This window comes from Dipodomys ordii, unplaced genomic scaffold (assembly GCF_000151885.1).
Source record: "Dipodomys ordii isolate 6190 unplaced genomic scaffold, Dord_2.0 Scaffold148, whole genome shotgun sequence".
Lineage (NCBI taxonomy): Eukaryota > Metazoa > Chordata > Mammalia > Rodentia > Heteromyidae > Dipodomys > Dipodomys ordii.
Genome location: NW_012267364.1, coordinates 148,929 through 175,898, shown reverse-complemented (window position 1 = coordinate 175,898; position 26,970 = coordinate 148,929). Strand labels below are relative to the sequence as shown.

Genomic DNA, 26,970 nt, shown 5'->3' with positions numbered 1-26,970 from the left:
CCCGCGTGGCCCCTCCCCCGCGTGCGAGCGTCGGCGGCGGCTGAGGCGGCGACGGCTGCCGAGATTGGAACCCGTCGGCCGGCCTAGTGCAGGAGGAGGAGGAGGAGGAGAAGAAGAGGAGGGAGGAGGAGGAGGAGGACGGGCTGGCAGGAAGGCTTCGGCTCCTGCGCGTCGGGCCGCGCGAGACGAGGATCGCACGGCCTCGCGAGGGGCGACCGGGCCACTGCACGCTGAGGGCGGAGGCCGAGCCGGGGCCCCCGCCGCGCCCCCGAGGCTCGCCGCGCCCGCCCGTCCGGTGCCGAGGGCTGGAGGATGAGTTCTCCGGGTTCCCGGTGAGTTGGTCGGTCGGAAAGTGCGTGCGTGAGGCGAGGTCGGCCGCGGCGGGGCGGCAGGCCGGAGCGGGTCGGGGAAGTTTCGAGAAGGGGGCAAAGCGGGCCGGCCCGTGAGGCCGCGCGATCCCGGTGCCCGGCGTCGATCGGGTCCCGCCGCTCGGCCCCTCTTTGTTTCCTCGCCTGCTCGTGGGGCTCGGCCGAGTTTGGGGAAAGGCGGTGGAGGGCGAAAGCCGCTCCATGGACGCTTCTGGAATCCTGCCATGGGAAGGGCGCCCCACAGCCGCGAGCCTGGTAGTCGGGACTTGTCTCGGGGTGCTTTGGCAAGAAAGGAAAAGGATCGGAGTGTGCGGCGTGCGGTGGTCGGGCCGGAGCTGTCTCCGGTCCGCCCTCCGGATTGGCCCCGGGGACCGTGCCGGGCTTCTCCCGAGGTCCCCGAGTGTCGGCTCACCTGTTGTCCGGCGCGGCCTCCGCTGCCATGTCTGTCTGTTGTGATTCTGCACTTCAGTTTCGGAAAACTTTGTGTGCTCGGTTGCATGTCCCCCTTCCCTCCCCCCCCCGCCCCCTTTCCAGACTCCTAGTGGAAAGGTTTGGCAAGAAAAAAAAATGCACTTGCGTCAGGAAAGAAAAATAATATGCTATGTGTTAGGGTCTGGCGTTCTGTGATTTGCACCATTTCGAGTTTTAATCTGGTTCAAGTGTGGTAGGTTTTTTTGTTTGTTTGCTTGCTTTTTTTTTTTTAAAGGGTTAACCAACTGTCCTGAGTACCTCAATACGAAGTTGACACCTGTGTCACGTCATTTACCAATCCTGGTTATTTGCATTCCTCGTTGTTTTAAGAAGAGTAAACCGAGATGCCAGAGAGGTTAAATCACATAGATCAGTGAGCTGGGATTTGAACCCAGAACATCGTATTCATGAGTGTTTTCAAACAAGCAAAACTCTGCAAAGGAGTGATTTCCAGTGATTCTAACTTGAACTATTCTATTGCTTGAAAACTCCGTGGTGTGTTTACTTGTGAGAAGAGATTAACTTTGAATTAAAAGAAGGTAACTTAATGCTTATCATTGTTTTCAGTTGAAATAAAAACAGATGGTGAACCAGAATTATTTAGAGTTTTAAGTTTAAAGCTACAGTATGGGCAGTAGAGAATAGGCTGAGAATATAAAAAGCTGATTGAAATTTGGAATGCATTTTTAAAAGAACCAGTACTTTTTTTTTTTTTTTTTACTCAACATTTTTTCCTATTCACAGTCTCTCTGGAGTCCATTTCAAACCTTTTTAACTTTCTTCACTTAACTCTCACCCTTTATTGAAAATATTAAAGTATCCAGTGGGGGTTTCTTTTACTGAATTCCTTTTTCCATCTGCTTCTTTACTTTCAGGGAAAGAGACACAATTCATACATAATAGAAAATATAAAAATACAATATATAACATATTTGATCCACTTATTACTTAACACCTTGCTTCATTTTTTTTCCGCTTTCCTCACTATGTGGAGCCTTATTCTCTATTCTCTTTGGCTTCTGTCAGTTACAAATATACTTAAGATTTTTTTTAGTTTACAAAAAACCTTACCTTAAGTTTTGTTATTCTCTCAAGTTGTGTTGCTTTTTCTTTTCAAATCATATTAACATTTTAAAAAATTTTTATTTCCTTATAAAAGTAATTCATGGTCAATAAAGAAAAATTGCAAAGTAGAAAAGTTGAAATAAAATTAAAAATTAAATAAGTAAAAATTAAATAAAATTAAAAACATTAAAATTCATTCATATCCCTTCTGTACAGACTGTCAAAGTACTTTTCCTCTCTGAACTAGGTGGCCATCTATTGGCTTCTTATTTGTTGATTGAAGTCATCTTCATAAAGGAAATATATTCTAATTAACAGCCTTTCTCAGTCCTCTTATTGAACTGTGTGATATAACAGTTTTCATTCCTCTTGCCGAACTCTTCCTCTGTGTATGGAGGGTAGTGATGGTGGTGGTGGTTGAGATTGAACCCAGCCTTGTACATACTAAGCACTCACTGTACTACAGTGCATTCCTAGCCAGACCTCACATTCTTGAAGTGCTTTTCCTTGGCTTTCATTTATGTATACGTTTCATTTGAGGAATACTTGCTGAATTCCAACACACTGTGCAAAGCCTAAGGATGCTTTTACAGATATTGTTCTTGCCTTCATGGAGCTTAAAGTCTAATCTGGGAGACATATGGAAGACAAGTAGCGTAGACTAGGGGAAATGGGAGCTTTTGTGATTTGTTAAGTTTATTCTTCAAACCTTTTCAGCCTTCTGTTCTTCCCTCTTAAGAGTTTTTTTTTTAATGGCTTTGTTTTTATTTATTTATTTTTATGATTTTTTTATGGTGAAAGTACTGTACAGAGGAGTTACAATTACATGGGCAAGATAATGAGTACATTTCTTATCAAGCATTGTTGCCTCCTTCCTTTCCCCTTCCTATCCCTTCCCATCTCCCCCTCCCCCTTAAGTTTTTAAAGTTTCACTTTTCAGATTACTTTTTTTTTAAATGTCTCTAGGCCCTTGAGATTATTGATCAGATCTTTCTTTCTGAATATTTCTCTAAAGTCTCTGTTTTTTATTTTCTTTCTGTATATGAGTCTTACTTTTCAGTAGCTTTCTGGGTAACGACTTGGTTTTTCTAGTTCTGACTGAGCGCTTTCTTACCAGATTGGCTTCTCTGGTGTTTCTATTTCTGTTGATGTTGTACCAAACCCAAACTTTTCCCCATTCCATCATGACTTGTCTGCAGCCAGCATCTGTTGATTCTGCTTTAAAATATTGTAACTCTTCTTTATTCCTGCTGATTCTGGGACAGTATTTGTGTTGGTAGCAGTTTATAACAGAATCATAAAATGAGTTGGGCAACTTTCCTTTTCTTCTTTTCAAAAGCAGTTGAGATTGGTTTGCAGGCTTTATTCATAACAACATTTAGGCCTAGATTTTTCTGGAGAGGATTTTTAATGTCGTTTCAATGTATTTAATAAATTACTGTATTGTGGCCTCCTTCCTGTGCCATGAACACTCTGGCAATGTAAATGTATGCCATTTTCAATTAATTTATATACATTGTAAGTTAGCAGTAGAAAATGGTATTGGAAGAGCAATGCAAAGCCAGTTGGCTTCTAATGAGAATTGGTTTAGCAAATCCTAGACAAATGTATAGTGAGGAATACAAGCTACTAAACATGTGGTAATTCTCTGAATAAAAATAGACAAAAATGTCACTGCTAAAATAATTATTGTAAGTTTTCTGTTTTTTGGTCTGAATTTTAATGTTATATTTTTTTCTAGAAATTTATTTCTTATATTTTCTTACAATTTTGCGTTTGATTTTCAGATTTTTTTCTTTAATTTCTACAATTTTAGGGTTTTTTCCCCCTCTCCATCTCTCGTTTTCTCTTATTTTTGTGCTGCTCCTGGGGCTTGAATTCAGGGCCTGAACATTGTTCCTGAGCTTTTTTTTTTTTGTTATTGTTGTTCAAAGCTAGCACTCTACCACTTGAGGCTCAGCTCCATTTCTGGCTTTTTTTGGATACTAACTGGAGGTTTTGAGTTTCATGGACTTTGCTGCCCAAGCTGGCTTCAAACCTTGATCCTCAGATCTCATCCTCCTGAGTAGCTAGTATTACAGGTGTGAACCACCAGCACCCAGCTATAGTTTTCTTTTTAACGTAGTATTAAACTTATTTGCCTTTGGAAAAGTCAACTTTGTTGAGGAATAATTTATGTACAATAATAGGTGCAAGTTAAGTGTGCAGTCTCTGAGTCAATTGGTTTTTTTTTTATAGCAGTTTTTATACAAATATTAGTTCCACTACTAGATCCAAGTCAGGTCTGCAGCTGACTTTGTTGCGTATTAAAATATATACATGAGAAAAGCAACTATTCTAGCAGTGCTGTTGCACTGTTTTGACCTGACTTCTGGATCTTTGGAGTAGGGAAGCTGTGGAGAGAAAGGAAAATGGCTTTTGTCTGAATTTAGAAGTAGAAACCCTTTACTTTCCTTTTACTGATCTTGTGTTTTTATAATGCCTTCTTTAATATTGCAAGCTTTGTATTTACAAGGTCAGTTCTACTCTTAAAATTTAGAAGATTAAGCAAGGTGCTGTTGGCTCATGCCTGTAATCCTAGCTACTCAGGAGGCTGAGAGCTGAGAATTGCAGTTCAAAACCAACCTGGGAAAGTCCAAGAGATTCTTAATCTCCAATTAACCACATAAGAGCCAGAAGTGAAGCTGTGGCCCAACTGGTAGAGTCCCAGCCAAAAACCTCAGGAATAAGTACTCAACCCTGAATTCAAGCCCCAGGACTGCCACCAAAACAAAAAGTTTCTAGCTATAAGGAGTCATGTGTTGTAAGGTGCATCTTAATTTTAGAGATGTTAATGAAAAATATAAGCATCTTAGAGTTGATGACTAAAATTTCTCTTCCTAAATCCAAACTCTTGTCCTTTAGGTGTTGGAGAGAATTTAAACTCATGAGCAAGTGACTTAGATCTCTGCTGTTACTGTGAAAAGTTTTATTTAAATTTAAAAATGTTGTTTTTACTGGGATTTGAGCTCAGGCCCTCAGGCTCCACGAGTTGAGCTAGCCTCTGGCCCTGCCTGTTGCTAGTTACTTTTGTGGTGTGTTTTCATTCCTGCTGGGGGGCATGTCTTTGCTGAAATCTGCTTACTTTAGATTTGATTGTATCATAGGCATGCACGATCATACCTGGTTTCTCTCTGTATGGTTGGATCCTTTTGGGTTTTTCTGCCAAGGCTAGCCTGCCAACTATGCTCTTCCCAATCTCAGACTACTGGTGCTCAGCTAAAAAGTTATTAAAATTTTTTTTAAATCTCTTTAACAAATGAAAAGTATTAGGCAGTACAGTGGAACAAATGAAAAGTATTAGGCAGTACAGTGGAATATTGTTTTTGAATGGAGTCTCTCGTCACAACTTAGTAGGCAAGTCTGGTTGGAATGTACTTGATCCTTACCTCTTTTATATTTCCCTCCTAATTACTTTTGCTTGCTTTCTTAAACATTTTGAAAGAGCTGGTAATTTTCATAAAATGGCAGAGACTATGTATGTAAGGGTAGAATTTTGGGAGAGGTGTGATGGCCAGTTGAACAGATTATTTAAAAATTAAAGGAGTTGGGAAAGTGGCTCAGTGGTAGAGTGTTTGCCTAGCATTCATGAAGCCCTTGGTTCGATTCTTCATACACAGTAAAATCCAGAAGTGGAGTTGTGGATCAAGTGGCAGAGTGCTAGCCATGAGTAAAAGAAGCTCGGGGACAGTGCCCTAGGCCCTGAGTTCAGCCCCAGGACTGGCCAAAAAAACATTTTTTTTTTTTTTTTGCAGTGGCTAATGCCTGTGGCCCTAGCTACTCAGGATGATTGCAGTTGGAAGCCAACCTAGGCAGGAAGGTCTGTGAGACTTTTTTATCTTTAGTTAACCACTAACTAAATAAAGCTGGAAATAGAGTTATGGCCCAAGTAGTAGAACACTAGCCTTGAGGACAAAAGCCCAGAGATAGCATCCAGGCCCTGAGTTCAAGCCCCAGGACCAGAACAACAACAATAAAAATTTTTAGTAGTTATATATTATCATTAATAATTGTGATAAATGTTCCTCCATGGGGATTGGTTCCAGGATCCTAGTGGATACCAAAATCTTGGGATACACATGTTGCTTGTATTTGGCATCATATTTTGAATATGACCTTTGTCATGTCTAGATTACTTACACTAATGCAATGTAAATAGTATGTAAGTGGCTGTTATACTGTATTGTTTAGAGGATTGCTTTTGAAGTCCATGTGTATTCGATACTGTTTCCCTCTCCCCCACCCCCCAATACTTTTTACCCATAGATGATGGATGGGTAGTGGTATCCCAGATTGGAAGAATTGACTATTTATTTTAAATGTGTTTATTTTTGTGCATCTAATCATATAAAATATTTATCCAAATGAACGCCAAGAAGTGGAAACAAGAGGTTTTTCTTTGTTGTTGTTTTTATTTTTTTCTTTTTGTCTTGTTTGTTTGCTTATTTTGGGGAGGATAAGAGGGCATAGAAATGGAGCAAAGAGTAAACAAATGCAACAGTGGTACTCACTAAACATTGTGTTGAAAACCAGCTATAGAACTTGTGGGTTGTGATGGGAGGGAAAAACAGAGAGCAAGGAAAGGGATGACATTGCCCAAAAAGAAATGTACTTTTGCTGGATACTGGTGGCTTACACCTGAAATCCTAGCTGATAATCAGGAGAATGAGATCTGAGGATCACAGTTTGAACCCAGCCTAGGCAGGAAAGTTCATGAGACTTATTTCCAGTTCCACCTGAAAACTGGAAGTAGAGCTGTGGCTCAAAGTGGTAGAGTGTTAGCCTTGAGAAAAACAAAAACAAAAACAAAACAAAAAAAAACTCAGGCAAAAAGCAGCCAGGGGGGCTTGGAAGTTGGCTCAGTGGTAGAGCGCTTGCCTTGCATGCCTGAGGCCCTGGGTTCCATTCCTCAGCACCACATAAGAGCCGGAAGTGGCACTGTGGCTCAAGTGGTAGGGCACTAGCCTTGAGCTGAAGAGCTGAGGGACAGTGCTCAGGCTCAGAGTTCAGGCCCCACAACTGGACCAAAAAAAAAAAAAAAAAAGCAGCCAGACCCTGAGTTCAAGCCCCAGGACTGACTCCCCTTCCCCCACCAAAAAAAAGGTACTTTTTAACCTGACTTATGTAGTCTTTTAAAGAGATGAGGTCTTGCTATGTTGCCTATTCTGGTCCCGTTTTTTTTTTTTTTTTTTGGTTGGTCATGGGGCTTGAACTCTGGGCCTGGGTGCTATCCCTGAGCTCTTCAGCTCAAAGTGAGTGCTCTACTGCTTGAGCCACAGCACCACTTCCGGTTTTCCGGTGGTTAATTGGAGAGTCCCACAGACTTTCCTGCTCGGGCTGGCTTTGAACCTTGATCCTCAGATCTTAGCCTTCTGAGTAGCTAGCATTACAGGCAAGAGCCTTTGGCACCCGGCTGGCTCTGATTTTTTGTCTCAGTATCCCAAGTAGCTGTGAAAACAGGCTCAGTGTCACTACATCCAGCTTGTGTTTTAAACTCAGGGCTTCTGAGCTTGTTTTGTTCAAGGCTAGTGCTTTACTACTTGAGCCACAGCTCCACTTCCAGCTTTTTGCTGGTTAATTGAAGGTAAAAGTCTTATAGACTTTCTTGACTGAGCTGGCTTCGAACTGTGATCCTCAGATTTCAGTCTCCTAGTTACTAGGATTACTGATGTGAGCCACCAGCACCCAGCTAAAGTGATATGCAGGAAATACTTTTTTTTTTTTTTAAGTAAATACAAAGCAGATGTGTGTTTGAATATTTTAGTAAATCAGTATTTTAAAGACTCCTCTTTCTTAAAAATAAAAGCAGGTGTATGTACACCTGTAATCTATAATTCTAGCATTTGGGAAGTTGGGCCTGAGGGATTGAATCTGAGGCCAGCCTGGGCTACTGAGACCTTAGTTATTTATTTAAAAATCTGTCTTCCCAGTTCTTTCTTTTTTTCTCATGTGTAGCCATTTTCCAAGCCTTGTCCATTCCAGGTCCTAATTCTCTTTAACCATTCTAGTGGAATGAGCCTCCCACAAATGATTTTCTCAGAGGTCCTGGAGAAATGTTTTTTGAAGAGTACTGTAGTTATGGGCTTAAGAAGATAGGTAGTCTGTGGAATTCATCTAAGCTGGACTAAGTAAGTTCCTAAACCAAGTTTGTCTGGACAGTTGTAGAACTAATGAATAGACATTGGATAGGTATGAAGTTATTTTTGAGTGTCTTTTTTTTTTTAATGTTGTGGACTTTGTTACTCTTCATTTTATATGTTTGTGCATCTGATGAATCTTATTTTCTTATGATGTAAGTTTGTTGTACTAGTAATGTCTGAGTGGAGCTTGGCTGTTACATAATTGCTGTTGGTGAAGGTATACCAGGTGTACAAATAATATCACATGTGCAGTTTGGGAGATTAAATATTGCAGAAGCATTTTGAAGGAAGCAGATTGAAAATATTGGAACTTTTAGGGAGTCTTTTCTATCTTGGCTCAGAGTAGGATGATAGAAGATACTGAGGGCCTGGAATGGACAGGGCTTGGTACTACATAGGTACTACATAGGTACTACATAAGAAGGAACCTGTTGGTAAGAATGACTCCTGGGCTGCTTCTTGGGAAACAGGGTAGATTCATGTTATTGACTGTGTGGAAGATGGAGATGTTGACTGATTTATGGAAGAAAATAGTATTTTGTTGTTGTTGTTGCTGCATTTCTGAGGTATGAACTCAGGGTATAGCACTTGCTTGATTTGCTTGCTTGGTTGGCACTGTACCACTTGAGCCTGGCAGGCAGCCGACTTTTTGCTGTTTATTTTGGAAATTGAGTCTCAAGGATTTTTGTGCTTGAACTGTTTTCAAGTCTCGATCCTCTAGATCTTAGCCTCTTGTGTAGTTAGAATTACAGATGTGAGTAATTGGTCCCTGGCCGTAGTATGGTTTTAATTGTAAGGAATTTGAAGTGTCCCTGAAACAACCACATAGAGATTTTGGGGGCTGAGTATTTTAGTGGTGGAGTGTGTATTTAGTATGCATAAGGCCCTGTGTTCTGTCCCTAGCCTAGCATTCAAAACAAAACAAGACAAAACAACAACAAAAAGAAAGAAAAAACACCTCTCAGAACAAGGTTTCTATTTGACAATTGTTTATATGGATCTGGAGTTAGACCAGAGGTCTTGGCTGGAGGAATTCATTTGGGTGTGGTTTCCATATAGGCTGTACATTTGAACAATGGAAATTGGATTGTACTATGGATCTCTTGTCAGAAACTCCTGGTATGTTCAACCAAAAGCCTAGAACAGATCACACCAAACCCCCAATTTCGGGCTTGGGTAAAGATAGATAAACTAGACATTAAACAATGATCTAATTGTAGTTAGGTTAAATTCTACATAACGGAAATTCAGGGAACTTTTAAGAGTATGTGATGTGATAAGAGAACCTGGCCTGTCTAGGATATGAGACTTGAGGCAAGCAAGGAAAAGGAGAATGTTGTGCTAGAAGAATTACATATATAGTGCCTGTCCAGGGCTTGGATGCTGTTCCTGAGATATTATTTTGCTTAAGGCTAGTGCACTACCACTTGAGTCAATGCTCCACTTCCAGCTGTTTTTGATATTTAACTGGAGATAAGAGTCCACGGACTTTACTTGCCCAGGCTGGCTGGATTTGAACGGTGATACTTATATCCTTGATATGCAATCCTTGTATCTCAACCTCCTGAGTAGCTAGCCACAAGCAATTATCAGTATTTAATAGTTTACAAGCTAAGATTTTTAACCTACATTTTAAAAATAGTAAAAGTAATACACATACATATTATGGATAATTTGAGAATAATTACAGAGAAACAACAGCATGATTAAGCTTAGCTTCTAGTTCTATTTTTAAAAGTCTAGTGCTGGTTCCACTACAAAGTAGATGTGCAGTCTTGGTTACCACAAAAAACCCATCTAGAGCTTCGCTATTTGTCATAAAAAGTAAAGGGGAATTGGTTAACTTTAATATTTTTTTCTGCTAAAAAAATTCATTACTTTAATGTGAAGCAGTTGCTGAAGTTGCAGGACATTTTATGCTTTTGGTCCTGATGACATCACTGAATTTCTGACTTTTGGCTGAGAAGTCACTCTTCCAGACTTGGCAGTCCTAGCAAGGAACAAAGAGGCTGGATCATGACCAGTGGGGTTCTTCTTCTGCCCTGCTTTCTTGTTTCCTTTTTTGAGCAATTATTTTTTTAAGGCTTACATAGAATATCTGAAATGTTGCAAGTATAGACATTTTTGTTAATACTGGGGAACAAAGGTAGAATTTAAGTTTTGAAGTTAGGAGTTCATACTTGTGATACTGTTGTATGTGTGTTAAATTTTTTTGGTAGTTTTTTAGCAATTGAAACTCTGTAATATGCTTTCGGAATATACAGACAAGTTGTTACTGTTGTTTTTAATAAAAAGGTTAGTTCCAGAAACTTAGTTTCTATTTAAAAAATATACTAAAGCATAAGCTACACAAATTTGGGGTGAGCATAGTTATAATAGAGTATTTAAAATTTGTATTATATTGAAATATTTTAGATTTCTAGCTGAAGGAAGTTCCTGGGTAGAAATGATAAAAGATTGCTATTTTTTTGTTATTAATGTGTTTCCTATAAAGGGGGGAATTTTGGTAAAGTTCTTAATGTGTGTACATTTTTCAAAAAGGGTTAGGCAATAAAACTCTATGAAGAACTGTTGCCAATGTCTCACACCTGTAATCTTACCTTCCTCAGTAGGCTAAGATCTGAGGATCACTGTTCAGAGCCAGCCACCTGGGCAGAAAAGTCTTTGAGACTCTTATCTCCAGTTAGCCACTAGAAAACTGGAAATGGCACTGTGGCTCAAAGTGGTAGAGTGCTAGCCTTGAGAAAAAAAAGCTCAAGGACAGTGCCCAGGCCCTGAGTTCAGCCCAGAACTGGCCAAAAATAAATAAATAAAAATAACTAGAGGAAACTGTGTGTGTGTGTGTGTGTGTGTGTGTGTGTGTGTGTGTGTGTGTGTGTCTGTCAGTCTGTCAGTCTGTCAGTCAGTTGGTCGTGGGGCCTTCAGCTCAAGGCTAGTACTCTACCACTTGAGCCACAGCGCCACTTCTGGCTTTTTCTGCTTATGTGGTTCTGAGGAATCGAACCCGGGGCCTCATGCATGCAAGGCAGCACTGAGCCACCATCCCAGTCTTTAGAAGAATCTTAAATATACAACAAATTAACAAATTAGTCACTTGATGATAGATTTCTTTTTTTGTACAATAGACCTGCCTTATTTGTGAATTTATATTACACATTTTTTTGACAAAGTGTGGAAATAAGTATATAAAAATTAAAAAAACATTTTAAATCCCTGTGCCTGAAGTATGCAACTTAGTTAATGGGGTTTTCAGTCCCATGTTATCAGTTTTGTTTAAATTGTTGTATGATCTGTTTACTAATTTTAATTTTGTGAAAATATGCCCCCCCCAAACAACTGGTACCCAAAAAAGCAAGGTAAAAGTTAATGTGCTTAATTGAAGTGATAAAGTGAAAAATTTGGATTTGTTGAAAGAGAACATTGTGGGAAAAATGAACCAAACACCTTCAGTACCGTGCTGAATAGTATGCATTCTGAACATTTGTTGTTTCCTTGGTGGTGATTTTCTTGGAACCTTATACCCATGGATCCCAAGTGTTTGTCTTATTTATTTATTTATTTATTTACTTACTTACCTACCTATTACTTATTTTTCTCCATCGTGAGAGTTTGAACTCAGGGCCTAGGCACTGTCCCTACATCGTGAGAGTTTGAACTCAGGGCCTAGGCACTGTCCCTAAACTTTTCACTCAAGACTAATGCACTTTGAGCCAAAGTGCCATTTTGTTTTTCTAGTGGCTAATTGGAGATGAGTCTTATGGACTTTCCTGCCTGAGTTGGGTTAAAACTGATCCTCAGATCTCAACCTCCTGAGTAGCTGGATTACAGGTGTGAGCCACTGGTGCCTAGCTAAGCCTTCATTTGTTTTAAGGCTATTCTATTTTTTTTTTGTAGCATCTTATTAATTTGCATGGAAAATAGTTTGTACAGGTTCTTCTGGGCACATCATTGAGGAGAAATGTTGAGATAAAAGTCATTCATTTAGCACTGATGGCTCATGCCTGTGATCCTAGCTACTCAGGAGGCTGAGATCTTGAGGATCAAGGTTTGAAGCTAGCCTGTGCAGAAAAGTTCATGAGACTTATATCTCCAATAAACTACTCAGAAAAAGCTGGAAGTGGTGCTGTGGCTCAAGTGGTAGAGTGCTAGCCCTGAGCACAAAGAGGCTCAGGGACAGTGTCCAGTCCAAGTTCAAATCCCAGGACTGGAAAAAAAGTAACTTAAGTTAATTTTTATAAAAAAGAGGTACTCATTTCTTATTTTTCTTTTTTTGCCAGTCCTAGGGCTTCAGCTCAGGACCTGGGCACTGTCCCCTGAACTTCTTTTGCTCAGGGATAGTACTTTACCACTTAAGCCACAATGCCACTTCTGGCTTTTTCCATGTATGTGGTACTGAGGAATTGAATCCAGGGCTTCATGCATGCTAGGCAAGCACTCTACCACTAAGCCACATTCCCAGGTCTTATTTTTCTATACAAGTTCTAGGCCTTGAACTCAGGGCCTAGGCACCCACTCTGTGCTTTTATAAAGTCTGGGCTCTTACCACTTGTGTGATGAGATATTTGGGAGTAATTGGAAATAAGAGTTTCAGGGACTTCCCTGTAAGGGCTAGTTTCTAACCATGATTCTTAGATCTCAGCCCTCTATTTAGGTAGGATTACAGGTATGAGTCACTGGTCCCTGGCTGGTTACTCATTTCTTAAAAGAATAAAGAAATCCTAGTAATGATTGAAGTGATTTTCCATTAATCTGGATATGAAATACCTAAAAGAGTTAATTAAATCTTTGCTATTTGTGTTTTGTGTACTATATGCTTCTGTACTGTGTACCTTGTACTGTTTACTAGGTTTGTGACTTTCAACAGAGTAAACTCTAAACTTCATTTTCTGATATGGAAATGGGGATAATAATGGTCCTCTTTCACAGGGCACTCTGAGTAGAAGAGTGAGTGTAGTTGAGCGTTTAACAGTGCTTGCTATGTAATAGCTTAATGCTAGTTATAACAGATGCTTATGATAGAAATAGCTTGGGTAGAGTTTTATCCTTAAAATTTAAACTTACTTCTTCTAAAATGTGCATCACTTTTGTTTACATTATTAATAATCTATTTGCAAAGTACTTTTAGTATATTATCAAGCACTGGCAACTTGACATACAGTATTTTGTTGCTTGTCCTATTTTGTACAACAAGTTTCTGAGTCTAATGAAGGTTGTCTTACCAGGTCAAGTATAAGAAGTAAACAGATTTCATTTATTACCTCAGAATGGGTGATTAGGACCTCAAAGGAAAGTATAAAGTGAAGTACATGAGTCCATATTCTAAAGAAAGCCCCTGTCATTTAGCGGGCAGAATGCTTTTCAGAGCTTAGTTAGTAAGGTGGCAGAATCACCGTACAGTGGCTGGTTTGCCTGATGGAAAGTGGTATAGATACTTCTCCCTTTTCTTGCCCTTGGGGGCAAAAGATTCCCTTAGAATCTTGGTGTGAGAAGATGTAAGAAAGCCCCAGTCCTGGAGGACTAGCAAAAAATGAAGTGGGACATCTTGTTACCATTCCAATAATCACTGTGCTGATGACTGGTTTGTGTCTGTTTGAGCAAGAAACAAAAGAAACTAGGTAGAAATGTGAGTGTAGACAGGGAATGGCAGTGGATAGCAATATGTATTTCGTTTGAATTTCATTTAGTTCAGAAACAGGCTTTAGCCTCTTGAGGATCGCTCTATTGGAAAAGGAAGCAAAAAATAGAAGAGGTTGAAACTGACACCATTGGCTCAGGTCTGTAGTCTCTAGTGACTCCAGAGGCTGAGAGCTGAAGCACCACACTTTGAAGCTAGCTGAGGCAGATAACTCCCTCTCCAAAAACCAGCAACAAACTTGGTTGGAAGTGTGGGTCAAGTGGTAGAGCACCAGCTGAGTGAGCAGGCCCAACAAGAGTGAAACGCTGAGTTCAAATCCTGTACTGGCAAAATAAATAGGAGGGAGGATTGAGCTGAAGAAAATATTTTTGTTGTTGTTGTTGTTGTTTTGCCGGTCCCTTGGGCTTAAACTCAGGGCCTGGGCACTGTCCTCAGGCCTCTCTGTGTTGAAGACAAGCGCTCTACCACTTGAGACGATGCCACTTCCAGCTTTTTCTTTTTATTGTGTGTGGTACTGAGGAATCAAACTCAGGGTCTCATGTATGCTAGGCAAGCACTCTACCACTAAGTCACATTCCCAGCCTGCTGAAGAAGATCTTTAGGTGGAGAAAATGGCAGTGGCCCATGCCTCTCAGTTATTAAAGAACTGTTCTAATCTCCAGAAGAAAAGCCATCATCTGGTTGTCTTTAACACTGAAAACAGAGTCAGTATTACCCAGGAAAGTGGCAACAACCACAAGGAAAAAGTACTTGGCTGTTAAGACAGCTTATTGTAGTCTCCCTCATCCCTCCCTTGGACCTGGTGAGCTCCCTTGGACCATGGACCAAGCCTGATCATATTTTATATATTTATGTATGTATATATATATATATATATATGTATATATATAGTCCTCAGAAATATTCAGTGTAGATGGGCACCAGTTGCTCATGCCTGTAATCCGAGCTACTCAGGAAGCTCAGATCTGAGGATTGCAGTTTGAAGCCACCTGGGATAGGAAAGTTCCTGAGACTTTATCTCCAATAAATTATGAAAAAATGAAGCTAACCTGGAGCAAAAGAAGCCCAGGGATAGTGCTCAGGCCCTGAGTTCAAGCCCCAGTACCTGCATCAAAAAACAACAAAAACAACTCACCAAAGAAAGAAATAGTGATATAGGTACTGTTATCAGTTCTTTTTTACACATGAGGTAACAGGTTAGGTAGCTTGTCAACAGTTGTACAGCTAGACAGTCAGTGATAGAGCTGGAATTCAAATGCAGGCCAACCCATTTTAGAGTCTATGCTCTTAACCATTGAATTACATTAGTTCTCAAATGAAATAAGGTAATTTTAAGATGAAAATGCATACTACATTCACGTATACATTTTTCTTTACTTTTGCCTGTTCTTACTGTGTGTTTTTTACATAGAGTAAGGCTACTTGCTTGTGTTAGCTGGAGTATCTGAGGTACTTGGTAAAACATCGTCACTCAGTTTAAATGTATATGATGGGAGGGCTGGGAAGGTGGCTCAGTGGTAGAGTGCTTGCCTTGTATGCATGAGGTCCTGGGTTCAATTCCTCAGCACCACATAAGTAAAAATATGCTGGATGTGGCTCAAGTGGTAGAATGCTAGCCTTGAGCTGAAGAGCGAAGGGACAGCATTCAGGACCCATGACTGACAAAAAACAAAACCTGGATTTCTTTTTGATAATTAACTCCCATTTTTCAAATATTTTAGAATGTACTGGAATGTTTTTGTAGGTTACTTTTTTGATTGATATTTAGAATGTATTAGAATGTTTTAGTAACTGTATTTCTTTTGTTGTTGTTGTTAGTCGTGGGACTTGAACTCAGAGGGCCTGGGTGCTGTTCCTGAGCTCTGTTTGCTTTTGCTCTAGGCTAGCCATCTACCACTTTGAGCCACAGCTCCACTTATGGTTTTCTGGTGGTTAAAGAGATAAAGAGTCTCACAGACTTTCCTGCCTGGGCTGTCTTTGAACAGCAGTCCTAACATCTCAGCCTCCTGAGTAGCTAGGATTACAGGCATGAGCCACCAGTACTCAGCTTTTGTAGCTAACTTTTTGATTGGTATTCTTTTTTTTTTTCTTCTTTACATCAATACTTGCATTTTAAGAGTTAAGGTGTTTTTCTTAAACTCTTTCTGTTTTTTTTATAGTTTTAAAAGTTTTATGAATTTGTTCCTTAGCTCTATATATATTTAGTTTTTATTTTTTGTTGTTGGTCGTGGGGCTTGAATCAGGGCTTGGTGTATATGTTCAGTTGATGGTGATCATGTAGACAGGCATTTTCCTGCAACTTTATCATGAATATTACTCAATTACTCAATATTACTGGGTAGATGTTTACATAACATGTTATTTGTATTGTTTTAAAATATGCACTTAAAATATACTCTTGAGAGAGCACAAGAAAATGAAAGAGCACCATTGAAAATGAAGTGATTAAGCCCATTTATGGGCAGTTTTTGGAGTGAGATAGATTGAAGAATGGAGCCTGATTTTTTTTCTTATTATGGGTGTTGAATGCATATTTGGATATTGTGAATTATTTGTTTTATAAAAGCGGCTAAAAACTTTTTTCATGTAGGCATTTAAAAATCACTCTTAGTTTTGCAAAGTTTTTCTCCTCAAAAGTCAAGCTGGGCACCACATGTCTCATGTCTATAACCCTAGCCACTCAGGAGGCTAAAACCTGGAGGAACAGTGTTTAAAACCAGCTGCAAAATGACAGGACTAAGGGTGAATAATGCAGCAGTGGTACTCACTTGATACTATGTTGAAAATTAACTATATAATTTGTGGGAATAAGAGGGAAAAATTGGGCTGGGGAAATGGCTCAGTGGTAGAGTGTTTGCCTTGCATGCATGGGGCCCTGGATTCGATTCCTCAGCACCACATAAACAGAAAAAGCTAGAAGTGGCACTGTGGCTCAAGTGGTAGAGTGCTAGCCTTGAGCTGAAGAGCTGAGGGACAGCACCCAGGCCCATAGTTTAAGCCCTATGACCCGTGGGAGTCAAAAAAAAAAAAAGAGGGAAAAATTGTGAGAGAGCAACAGAAGGGGTACCATTGTCTAAAAAGAAATGTACTTTTTGCCTGACTTTCATAATTGTAACCCCTTTGTATAGTAGCTTTATAATAACAATATTTTTTTTAAAGAAAAAAGACAACAAAAACAACAACAACAAAACCAGCCCAGGCAGAAAAGTGTGAGACTCCCATTTCCAGTTAACTAGCAAAATGCTGACTGAAAATCAAGTGATAAAAGTACTAACCGTAGCCGGCACTGGTAGCTCATTCCTGTAATCCTGGCTTCTCAGGAGCCCAGATCTGAGGATTGAAGTTTGAAGCCAGCCCAGGCAGAAAAGTCTTGTCGAGACTTTTTATTTTTTTAAGTAATTTTTTTAATTGAGATTAAGTGATTATGTAAGTTTCACAAATTTCACAGTATTGTGGGATAGTGATACTTGAAGTCACAAACACATTTTAACTTTCACATGGCAAATTGTCATCATATTCTATAAAGTTTGTGAATGAATTCTATGAGCTTTGACAATACAACTATTACTCCATATAGGGTGATATGTAAATTTCTTCCCTTGTGTTTAGTGTAAGCTGTTCCCTTACCCTCTCATTACCTCTGTCCCATCGCTGCCCTTGAGGTGGCGAGACTCAACTCCAATTAACCACTCAAAAACCAGAAGTGGCACTTTGCCTTAAGTGGTAGAACGTTAGCTTTGAGTACAAAGAGGCTCAGGGTCAGTGCTCAGGCCCTGTTCAAGCTCCAACACCAACCCCCCCAAAAAAAATTACCTTTAGTACTAACAAGAGGAAGAGTCCTTGAGTTCAAGTCCCAGTACTGGTATAAAAGAGGAAAAAAAATCTTTTTTCCCTAGTGATTAAAAAAGTAATGGTAACAGAACAAATTGAAAACAATCAAATCCCAAGGAAAAAGTAAAATCCCTCATACACTACTTAAAAATACAAATGTAAATACTTCAGTAAAAACAAGTTTTTTAAAAACTTTTTTTTAAATGTTTCTATTGCTAGATAAGAATTTGAGAAAATAAGGTGAGTAAAGCTGAAAGTTTATTCACACACTATGTCTGAATATCTGACATGTAAGAAAATTGAATTAAGAAACTTGAAATTAAGGGATATTGTCTAAATAGAAAATTTTCAAACTGTGGGTGCCAGTTCTACTTAGCCAGTGGGTTTTTTTTAACCCCCCCCCCCAACTTATGTGCCTTCTCCCTTTCCTTCTCAGCTGTGCAAGTTTCAGGAGTTAAGTAAAATGTTTCAGATTTGATGTGTTGTTATGTAATAATGGTCTAAAATGGGATAAGATGTGGTAGGACTAGAACCTGAGCTGATGAAGGTCAACAACCAGATGGAAATGAAAATCTAAAACCTTTAGCAAAAGGAAACTAGAAAGAGGAAATTCTGAATACTGAAATAATACATCTGCTAGGCATCTGTGCATTTCTTACTCATAAGTTCTGTTGCAGAAATAGCAAAAGGAAAACATTTTTAAATGAATTGAGCATCTGTTCTAATCAATAATTATATGTACATTTTAAATTGTATAATATGTATTTGATTCATATTTTAAATGTATTCCCATTTCCTAGGAGCTTCTCAGCTTCTTTGTTGAAAATAACATCCTTTTTTGGGGTTATATTTAGATTTCCAGTTTATATCTTCAAAGCTGAATCAATATCTTATTAAATTATACATCAGAAGTGGTAGTAGTAAAAGTGGTAGTAAAACGTGTGATGCTGTTGCTGTAGCAGCAATGTCATTGCTTTCATCTTTGTCAGTATTATTTGATCATCAGCCATTGCCCTAGACTGATTGTCAGTAGAAGTGGAAAAGCTTTAGCTTACCAAGTAGTTGGTAAAGAAGTCGAAAAAAAAAATGGTCAAAGGTAACCCTTTAAAAGGGCCAGTTGTGGGGTTGGGAAAGTGGCTCAGTGGTAGAGCGCTTACCTTGCATGCCTGAGGCCCTGGGTTTGATTCCTCAGCATCACATGCTTTAAGCAAAAAGCAAAAAGCCGGAAGTGGTACTGTGGCTCAAGTGGTAGAGCACTAGCCTTGAGCTGAAGAGCGAGGGACAGTGCCCAGGCTCAGAGTTCAGGACCCACCACCGGACCCCCCCCCCAAAAAAAAAGGGCCAGTTGTTTTTATAAGAATTTAAAATAATGTGTGTTTCTTATCTCACACAGATTTGCAAAGGAAAGAAAGATTTTTTTCTTTTATTGTGAAAATACCTACAGAGGGGTTACAATTACATGGGCAAGGTAATGAGTACATTTCTTATCAAGTATTGTTGCCTCCTCCTATGGAAAGATGTTTTTTGAAGCTAGTGATAACCATTCTGGTAAAATCAGATCAGGAGAGCATTCCCACCTTCCTCCCCCCACCAAAAAAGTAAACAACCAACTAAACAAGAGAAAAGAAAACATGTTATTTTTATTTATTATCTAATTTTAAAATCCAAAGTAAGATATTGCAAGTTTAATCAAATAATTTTTAAACAAGCTTACCTAGAGTTTTAAGGATGATTTGATCTTCAGAAACCTATATTAAGTTAGGAAAAGAAAAAAGAAAACTTTCTTACTTTATTAACCTGATAAAAGGTACCCCCTAAATGGTAACACAAACCTAACTAGTAAAATATTTCCCATGACTAAAAGAAAAATACTGGCTGGGCACCTGGTGCTCATACCTGTAATCCTGTTTACTCAGGAGACTGAGATCTGTGGATCATGGTTCAAAGCCATCCCAGGCAGGAAAGTTGGGAGACTCTTATCTCCAGTTAATCAGCAAAAAAAAAAAAAAAAGTCCGAAGTGGAATTGTGGCTTAAGTGGTATAGAGCTAGCCTTGAGCAAAAAAAGTTCAGAGACTTCACTTAGGCTCTGGAATCAAGCCCCAGGATCAGGCTACACACAAAAAAGATTTACCCATTAGATGATGCCTCTAGTTTTCTTCATACCTCAAAAGTCCAATTTCTGAAGTGGTAAGGTTTTGTCCCCCCTCGTCTTTTCCCACCTACCCACCCCCCAGGTTTCATACTTGCTAAGCAGGTGCTTGTGCTGCTTATCTCCTCCAGCCCCGAGGTGTTTTTTGTGATGTACTGAGGATTCCAGTTAACATAGGTCAGGTAATGAGTACATTTCTTTCTGAACAGTGTTACCTCTTCCCCTCCCAATTTTTTCCCTTTCAAACCCCCTCTCCAAGTTGTATAGCTCATTTTCAATGTAATATCTAGTGAGTATCACTGCTAAATTAGTTTACCTTTTGTTCCATTATTTCTGTGCTTTCTTTTATCCTCCCCCAAACAGATCAATTTATATAGAAGACAAAAAGTACAGAACTCAAAAACAGTGACAAAAGGGGAAAAACAAAAACAAATTACAAAAAGTAAAATAAAAGTCCTCTTGTTTCCATTTTTTGGAGTTCATTTTGATAACATCATTTATATGATCATATACAAATAGCTATTGAGCCTTTGTGCTCCTCTCCGAAGACTATCCTCCTTTGGTCTCACTGTGTGAATTTTGAGTCCTGTTTAACTTATCATTTCAAAGTGTAATTTTTTTGTTTTACCATCCATTGTGTTTACTTGTAAATTTATAGGCACAGTCTAATTGCTACAAATGAGGGAAACCGTGTACCCTATGTTTCTTTGGGCCTGGTTTTCTTCACTTAATATAATTTTTTCCAAGTCTTTCCATTTCCTTACAAATGGATCAGTATCATTCTTTCAGATAGGAGTATAGAATTCCACTGTGTATTTATACCACATTTTCTTGATCCATTTGTCCTCTGAGGGGCATCTGGATTAATTCCATATCTTGGCTGTGGTAAAAATACTGCAATGAACATGGTTGTAGTGACAGTTTTAGTGTGGCCTGGTTTGTGGTCAATGGGAAAATGCCCAAGAGTAGAATTGCTGGGTCTTGTGAACCTCCATACTGCTTTCCAGAATGGTTGAACAAGTTTATATTCCCACTAACAGTGTACTAGCATTCTCTTTTGGCCACACCCCATCAGCATCTGTTATTATTACTGTTTTCTTGATAATGGCCCTTCTAACTGGGGTGAGGTAGAATTTTAGTATTGTTTTGATTTGCATTTCTTTTATGGCCAGAGATGTGGAACATCTCTTCATGTGACTATTTGCAATTTTTACTTCTTCTGAGAAGTCTAAGTCCTTAGCCCATTTATTTATTGGGTTGTTGTTTCTTTGAGGATTTGTTTTTTTGGGGCTTAATTTCTTAAGCTCTAAATATATTTTAGATATTAGGTCTTAGTCTGATGCTTAGCTAGTAAAGATCTTCCTCCCATTCTATGGGCTTTCTATTATCTTGCTAGCTATGTCCTTTGCCATGCAGAGACTCTTCAGTTTGATGCAGTCCCATTTATCCAGTCTTTCTTTAAAATTTCAACCTGTGGGGCTGGGGAGGTAGCTCAGTGGTAGAGTGCTTGCCTTGCTTGCATGAGGTCCTGGGTTCGATTCCCCAGCACCACATAAACAAAAAGAAAAAAAGCTGGAAGTGGCGCTGTGGCTCAAGTGGTAGAGCGCTAGCCTTGAGCTGAAGAGCTGAGGGACAGTGCCCAGGCCCAGAGTTCAGGCCCCACAACCGGACCCCCCCAAAAAAAATTTCAACCTGTGCCAAGGAGTCTAGTGTTTCCCTTATCCCTTCCTGTGACATTTTCATGGTATTTGGCATTACAGTGAGGTCTTTGATCCATTTGGAATTGATTCTGGTGCAGGGTGATATCTAAGGCTCTAGCTTCAGTTTTCTGCATATATATAGCCAATTCTGCGAGCACCATTTGTTGAAAAGGCTGTCTTTCTTCCATCCTGTGTTTTTGACTCCCTTATCAAGTATTAGGTGGCTATAAGTCCATGGGTTCATTTCTGGGTCTTCTATTCCATTGGTCAGGCCTATTTTTGTGCCAGTACCAAACTGTTTTTATTACTACAGTTTTGTAATTACTACAGTTTTGTAATGGAGTTTGAAGTTTGGTATTGATATTCCTTCAGCATTGTTCTTTCTGCTAAGGATTTTTTGCTATTTGGGGTCTTCTATTATTCCACATGAATGTTTGGATTGCTTCCTCTATATCTTTAAAGAATGTTGTTGGGATTTTGATGGGTAGTGCATTGAATTTGTAGAAGCTTTGCAGCCCTGAATTTTACAAAGTTTTTTTTTTGAGTCTTCCTTACTCCTCAGGGTGCTATATTAGGCTTCCCATAGCTAGGGTAACAGATGTGTGCCCCTACATCCAGCTCCTTGAGAAGGAGTTTTGTGCCCCCATCCCCACCCTGACCTTAAAGGGTAATCAGAACAATCTCAGGTACCCAGGTATCTAGGATTACAGGCAGGATTACTGACTGTTTCTGAGTGTCCTTAGAATCTAAAACTTCCCTCTGATGCCTGTCTCACTCTTCTATAAGAAACTTACTTTGGACCAGCTAAGGAGGCATAAAATAGGGTTTTAGTCAGATCAACTTGGGCAAAAATGTAATTATTCTATTCTATTCCACTCCTACTCTGCCCCCTACCCGACTCCCACACAATCCATTCATCAGTTGTAAGGCATCTGGTCTATTTCTATAACTTGGATATTGTGAATAGTGATACAAGGAACAGGGATGTAAAGGTAATTTTTATTAAATCCTGTCTTGCAGTCTTTCAGATAAATGCCCAGATGGTAGCTCAAGTTTTAGTCTTTTGAGGAATTTCCACACTGGGATATCTGATTTCTTTGGTTACAAAATCACAGGAATTGTTAATGCTATTGTAAATCCTGCCTACTCTCATAATTAAAGAAGTTTAAAGTTTAGTTAAGGTCAGTAAAAGTAAAGATGAATTTTTTTTCCATCTAAGTTTAAGGACCTCCTTAAATTTTTGAGGCCACAGGCCCTAATTAATAATCTCTACCAGGGCACTTGATTCACATAAGAAGATACTAGTTCTTTTGTACTTTAAAGGGTAGGATTTTCCTTCCAAACTCCTTTTTGTTTAGGTCTGGAAGTGCGTTATCTTCCTTTTGCCTCTGTTTTCTACCTTTAGGACACTCCTTTTCACTGTCCTTGGCTTTCAAACAAAAATATTTTTCAGTGTCATCCCATCACATAGTAAAAACCAGTTTTTACTTCTTGCAGTTTTTGTGAAACCTTGCTTTACTTATCTCTGTTCTATGAAGATTTTATTTTGTATGGCTCTGTCTTCACTATTACTTTTGTCTGTTTCTTGATTATCTCAGAATATCAACCTCTTCTGATATTTCATACTTTATCTTAGCCACCTGTGGTCTTGCCCTAGATCTATCATGCAATATTATAACTGTAATCTTCCTCCATAATTTTATTTTCAACTATCTTTGATGATCACATTCTGTCTTCTCAGTTTACTCCTTGTAGTATCAACAATATGTTTGCCTTGTTGGATTCTTTTCACTTTTCCCCATCACACTTCCTCTACATGTCCTTACATTCCTATTCAGTTTTATTTCTGTTGTAAGTTATAATTGTGCAGTTGCAAGTTCTCTTATCTCCTTTGCCTACAGTTGCTTTATTGCTTAGTTGGGAAACCCTTATATTGGTTAAATCTGTCTGTCTTACTCTCAGCTTTTTAAAATTATGGTAAAAAATTACTGTGTTAACAATTTTAGGTGTACAACACAGTGTTGCTAGTTATATACACATCTTTGTATAACAGATTACAAAATTTTTCATCTTGTCTGACTGAAACTTAGTATCTATTAAAATAGTTTTGTATTTCCCTCTCCTCCTTACACCTGGTAGCCACCTTTCTATTTTCTGTGTTTGAGTTTGATTACTTTAGATACCTCGTTTAAGGCCCTCATGGGTCATCCATGTTGTAGCATATGACAAGATTTTCTTTTTTAAAGACTTGATATTTCTTTATGTGTGCTTATAATTCATTTGTTGGTGGACCTTTATTTTGATTCTACATCTTCTCTTTTGAGCATAGTGCTGTACGGAGTGCAAATACATCTTTGAGATCCTGTTTTCAATTATCTATTTTTTGGCAGTCCTGGAGTTTGAATTCAGGGTTTTGCTTGCTAGGTAGGCACTCTACCACATGAACATGGCTCCAACCCTCTTCTGCTTTAGTTATTTCTTTCAGGTCGCTAGAGGGCTCAGGTAGTAGAGTACTTGCCTAAGAATTACAAGGTCTTGAGTTCAAACCCCAGTCCTACTAGGAAAACTGATTTACTTTTAGCAGTTCACAGTGGTTCATGGCTATAGCTCTATTCAGGAGGTATGGGTAGGAGGATAGGAGTCCAAGGTCAGCCTCAGGGAAAAATGTGATCAACAGCTTACTATATATCCTTAGAATGACCTCCCCTTGATCAAGAATATTACAAACCAGGAAGGGGGGTGGTGGTGGTGAGAATGTTGAAAGGGATGACACTGATCAACATGCATTGTATTCATAAACTGCTTTATTAAATGGCAACTCCTTTTATAACTGAAGATAATTTAATAAAAGAATATTAAAAACCAAGCTGGGTATTAGTGGCTCACATCTGTAATCCTAATTGCTCAGGAGATCTGAGAAGTATGGTTTGAAGCCACCCTGGGCAGGAAAATCTGTGAGACTCTTATCTCCAATTAACCATCAACAAGTTGGAAGTGGAATTGTGGCTCAAGTGGTAAAGTACTAGTCTTGAACAAGAGAGCTTAGGGACAACTCTGAGGCCCTGAGTTTAAGCCCCAGAACTGGTAAGTGCGCAACCCCCTCCCCTAGAATATTAAAAAACAAAAACAAAAAACGAACTTTCTTTTACTTTGACTATCCTATTAATCTTCATATGAGTTTTGGTTTAAAGCATGTGAAGAGGCTTCCTAAAAATTCAAGTATTTATATAGTTTCTCAACACTATTGACCAACAATCAGCTTTTGGTGAATTAAACTGAATGTTAGAATTTAAATGAGGGTCTGGGGAGGTGGTTAAGTGGTAGAATGCTTGCCTTGAATGCATGAGGCCCTGAGTTCAATTCCTCAGCACCACATAAGCAGAAAAAGCTGGAAGTAGCTCTGTGGCTCAAGTGGTAGAGCCTTGAGCTGAAGAGCTCAGGGACAGTGCCTAGGCCCAGAGTTCAGGCCCCACAACAGACCAAAAAAAAAAAAAAAAAGAACTTAAATGAAACTGATTTGCTGTTTGCATTATTGATTTCACCCTTTATTTAAACCATTGTCTCAATTCAGAGCACAATTATATGAAGTAGAATGGTTGATATTGTATTAAAAGATTTAAGTTGAGTAAGAACATGGGAACAAAGTCAGCCTTTAAATTTGGTGATTAATAGACCAGGAGCTACATAGCAATGCAGAAAGAGATTACTAATATTGGATACTTAGATTTTAGTTTGAGGAAGAATAAACTTTTACATAGAAAAAGCAATAAAATAAACATAGAATGCAACAACAAAGTGTGAAATATGGCCATATAGATGGCAGCTTTCATCTAAAGTAAAAGTTATGTAGTAGAGCAATTATTTAGGAATAAAAGGTAGAAGTAGTAAAATCAAAACATTCAGGCGTGCTCCGTGTATGTAAGCCCAGTTAAAGACATGGAAGCCCTATAGCAGTGCCTCCTTATTACCATTCAGTCAGGAGGCTTAAGTGAGAGAATTGTGAGTTCAAGGCCAGTCTGGGCTGCTTAGTGAGATCCAATCAACAAATAACATGGAAAATATAAGCCTCAGGTTATATGGCATACATACTTACTAACAATATGTGACATGAGGACATTGCACATCTATTTTGCAGGTATTATTATAAATTGGCTCAATCTTGAGGTAAAAGAATTTTACTGAAAACACTTTAGAGGAAAGTGAAGTACTGTTGGACTAGGGGAGTTGATTTAAAATTTTTTATCCATGGACACACATTGTATTTCTAATCCAGGACTGGTTTAAAGGGAGATAGACATGAGGGAGTACACTAGTGTACCCAAGGCTAAATGAATACTTTTAATTATTATTCTTGCAGTAAAAGTTTTAAAAGCATTCCATTTTGTTTAAGCATATATTGAATTAACTATGTTGTTAAATGAGTTGAAAATGAGTTTTCCTGTTTGGCTAAATGATTCAGGCTGAAAAATCTGTAGGCTTCTTCTTTCCTCCAAATTCATCTTAAGCCTTGTCCCATTACTTACACAATTGAAGTATTAAGAAAAGTTCATAAGTGAAACTCTTCTAGAATTGAGGAAGTAGTGAGTTGAACAGTATTTAACACTGGTCTCGGAGCTAGAGAAGAGACAACTCCTAGAAATACATTAGTACACTGGTAGTTTCAAGTTTCAGATCCCGAACTTTAACCTGTGCTGTTTCCTAAAATTGTTCTTCAAGTTTCTCCAGCAATTTCTCATATTGCTTTCCATCATGGCTTTTTACATAATATAGAAAAATGGCATATTTCTCTCCTAGTCCCTGTTCTTAATTGAATGCATTCACATGCTCTGTAGTGAAAAAAAAATCCCAAGATAAAAAGGGCCTCAAAAACCAAGAGAACAATCCTGGGACAACTGGATATCCAATCGCAAAAGAATTAAGTTGGACTTCTGCCTCATATCAAATAGAAAATGGACCAAAGACCTAAATATAAGAGCTACAACTATAAAACTCATAGCAGAAAAGGGTAGGCATAAATCTTTGTGATCTTGTATTAGTTTCTTAGGTAGGACATCAGAAGCATAAGCCATCAAAGAAGAAAGGATATAAAAAGTGAACTTCATCAGAATTAGAAACTTGTATTCAGCAAAGGACACTTATCAAGATATTCTGACAACTTCCCTCTTGTTTGAACAGTTTTCTCTGTATCATTTGTCTCTGAGTAGTTTTATATAAAGTTAGCCACAAATTAGCCATAAGGGTCTTTTCCTGGATTGCCAGAATGGTATGTTTGATTTGATTCCACATTGGAGGAAGAATGACAAACTAGTGGGGTGGGATTCAGTGTCCCAGTGAGACCCTTGTGGCCAAATTTAAACAACAAAGTTTAGAAGAAGTTCCTTTTAGGCTGGGCTAACTTGGAGTCCCTTCCCTTCCCTTCCCCTTCCCTCCGTTTGTTTGTTTGTTTGTTTGTTCGTTCCTTCCTTCCTTCCTTCCTTCCTTCTTTCCTCCCTCCCTCCCTCCCCCCTCTCTATTTCTCTTTCTTTCTTTCTTTCTTTCTTTCTTTCTTTCTTTCTTTCTTTCTTTCTTTCT

The 26,970-nt window shown here is 38.9% G+C and overlaps 1 protein-coding gene across 1 annotated transcript in view; it reads left to right on the top strand.

The window, feature by feature from the left end:
* The first annotated feature begins 278 nt into the window (after positions 1-278).
* Positions 279-26,970, top strand: part of Bmpr1a (bone morphogenetic protein receptor, type IA) — a 132,779-nt gene continuing 106,087 nt past the window's right edge. The window contains exon 1 of the mRNA XM_013032094.1: positions 279-332. The gene's annotated coding sequence lies outside the window, so the exon portion shown is untranslated. The remainder of the gene's footprint in view (positions 333-26,970) is intronic.